General features: G+C 46.5%; 1 pseudogene; it reads left to right on the top strand.

Annotated features, from left to right (window-relative positions):
• The first annotated feature begins 669 nt into the window (after positions 1–669).
• On the top strand, positions 670–2,781 carry LOC124503282 (mitochondrial import inner membrane translocase subunit TIM14-like; annotated as a pseudogene).
• The last annotated feature ends 376 nt before the right edge of the window (positions 2,782–3,157 follow it).

The raw sequence follows: 3,157 nt of genomic DNA, 5'->3' as shown, positions 1-3,157 counted from the left end.
GGCTATGGAGGGGCATTGACACATCTATCTCTTGGGATAGTGTCTAGGGGACAAGCCTGAGCCTAACCACCTCCTGAGTTTGCTCCTCCCTCCTCCACCTCACCGGAGGAAGGGGATAGGTTAAATTGGGTGGGTGTACAGGCAACTAGATGTACACCCGGCAATATGGGTGGAACTTAAAAACGTAGTGATGGGGCGCCTGGGTGGCGCAGTCGGTTAAGCGTCCGACTTCAGCCAGGTCACGATCTCGCGGTCCGTGAGTTCGAGCCCCGCGTCGGCTCTGGGCTGATGGCTCAGAGCCTGGAGCCTGTTTCCGATTCTGTGTCTCCCTCTCTCTCTGCCCCTCCCCTGTTCATGCTCTGTCTCTCTCTGTCCCAAAAATAAATAAACGTTGAAAAAAAAAAAAAAACGTAGTGTTGGGGCGCCTGGATGGCTCAGTTGGTTAAGTGTCGGACTTCAGCTCAGGTCATGATCTCATGGTTCATGAGTTCGAGCCCCTCACTGGGTTATGTGCTGACAGCGTGGAGTCTGCTTGGGATTCTTTCTCTCTCTGCCCCTCCCCAACTTGCACGTGTGCGTGTGCATGCATATGCACACACTCTCTCTCTCTCCGAGTAAGTAAATAAATAAACAAACTTAAAAAAAAACCATAGTGCTGACTGAGAGGGCAAGAAACAGAATGAAATCTACAGCAGCATGTCATATATATAAACTAAAAATACACAGTACATGCTGGTGGTGGCTGTGTCACTTTCTGGTAGAGGCATGGAGCTGGTGGCTACGGCCTCTGGGCTGGGATGATCTTGGAGGTGAGGGAGCCGAACTGGATCCACGGCCAGGACCGTGGACTGGCTACTGCAGTTGTAGGGTTTGCAGGCTGTTCTGTTTCTCAAGCCACAGAGCGTGTGGAGCCCCAAGTAAAACACATTTTTCAAAATATCAAGATCTGCCTTCAGTGGTGGCTATCACAGATTCGGGGTTTGAACCCCAAATCACCAAATGGGGAAGCAGCATTAATACTAAGCATCAGCCCTACTGCCAATAAGGGGGAAATGAGATGCTTGTTGACAAATGATGCTGGTGAATCACCCAGACAGGGGAGAATCTCTTTAGATAGCAGCCAAAATCAATAAAGCTAAAGATTTACTAGAAGGCCAAGCTAAAAAATGAAGAAAATGTATGATGAATTTTAAGTTCTCATTCATTTATTTATATGAGTACCAGCCTTTTACTAAAGTGCCTCAAAGCAAAAACAAAACAAAAACAAACAAAAACAAAACAAAACAAAAAAAAACAAAAAAAAAAACCCACCCTAAACAAAAATACATGTACACAGAATGGCAACGTATGCTTTAGAGGGCTACATACAAACACATTAATGTGGTTGCCTTTGGGGGTGCGGGGCACAGGGGTAGCGAACGAGGATCAGAGGGATAAAATGGAAGGAGAGGGCCTTTGTGCAGAAGGAGCAGCCATGAGAGCGTGCCATTGAGAGAGTGATTGGCTCAACTCGTGCACCTGAGGTCCAGGCAAAGAAAAGTCAAAGCCAGAGTCACTTGTGGAAATCACTCCCAACCTGAGGCCAGCGCTCACATCTGCGTGGGCAGGAGGGAGTAGGAATGTGGGCAAGGACTTGGCCGTAGCTGTAACATTTTATTTCTTTAGAAAAGATAAGGAAATCTGAAGCAAAATGGCAAACCATTAACATCTGTTGAATCTGGGGAGTGGGCCATGTGTTTCTGTTTTATTATTATTATTATTTTAAGTAAATTCTATGCCCAAGGTGGGGCTTGAACTCACGACCCCGAGAACAAGAGGCACATGCTGTACGTACTGAGCCAGCCAGGTGCCATCCTGTGCCATTATTTATTTATTTACTTACTTCTTTTCATTTTATTCTTTTTAAATGTGTAATAATTTTAAAAAATGTTAAGAGGTTGTTGATGAAGACTGCAAGATGAGTTTGCGACTATTGCATAGGCTGGTCTCTGAATAGTTTTGCAAAGCTGAATAGGTGCTCTGGTCTGTCAGTGACCCAAGTCCCAATAAGGACATGAGGAATTGACTTTAGAAGCTAAAAGCACTCGTAAACAAGGTCTGTAGTAAATGGAGACTGTCATTGCCTGCTACATATGGAGTAAACAGCCACCGGAGTATTTTTTCTGAGTGGTTGGATCGGTCAGCTATTGACCGTGTAGGGATGGCCAATCCTAGCTAGACATTGTACAGAACTGCCATGGGCAACTTTTGGAGGGCTGCACAGCCCAAAGTTAAGGCCTGGGCTCTGGGAACCCCCTAATAGGGTGAGGAGCCCAGCAACGGAATCTATGGTATAGACTATACAGGATGACTCTTCCCACACCTGGCCACAGCTGATGGGTACAGAGAGAATAGCTGAATCCAGCTGGGTCAATCAGATTCTTTCTGTCAAATTCTGGGATTTTGAACCGAGAGGTGGAGACTGGCAGCTGTGGGGATGGCACTATTTTGATGGAAGTGTTCTATGGAGGAGGTTCATTGACTCTAGATGCTTAGGTCCTTGGAACTGTCCTGCTTCTGGTCTTTCCTGAGGCTTAAGTTGTTCAATCCTTTCTTGAAACTTAATAAATTTATTATCATTATTTGTCAGGGTTGATTGCTATTACTTGTCCTAAGGAGTAGGTTGATAGAATAATTTATTATATCTTCCAGTGGTCCCCTAGTGCTGCTTCTAATACATATGGCGTCTTAGTTGAGTTTGAAAAAGGTGCCCCTCTGGGGCGCCTTGGTGGCTCAGTCAGTTGAGCGTCCAACTTCGGCTCAGGTCACGATCTCCCGGTTCGTGGGTTCGAGCCCCACATCAGGCTTGCTGCCGTCAGTGCACAATCTGCTTCAGAACCTCTGTCCCCCCTCTCTTCCCCTCTCCCACTTGCACTCTTTCAAAAGTAAATGAAACATTAAAAAAAAAAAAAGGGAGGAGGCACCTGGGTAGCTCAGTTGGTTAAGTGTCCGACTTTGGCTCGAGTCAGGATCTCACAGTTTGTGTTTTCGAAGCCTGCGTCGGTCTCTGTACTGACAGCTCAGAGCCTGGAGCCCGCTTCAGATTCCGTGCATCCCTCTCTCTCTGCCCCTCCCCAGCTCGCACTCTGTCTCTCTCTCTCTCTCTCTCAAAAATAAA

Source organism: Lynx rufus, unplaced genomic scaffold, assembly GCF_022079265.1.
Source record: "Lynx rufus isolate CCGP_SWC_20201006 ecotype Redwood Valley unplaced genomic scaffold, mLynRuf1.p SCAF_8, whole genome shotgun sequence".
Lineage (NCBI taxonomy): Eukaryota > Metazoa > Chordata > Mammalia > Carnivora > Felidae > Lynx > Lynx rufus.
Note: the sequence above shows the minus strand (reverse complement) of the source record. Positions and strands in the feature narration are given on the sequence as shown.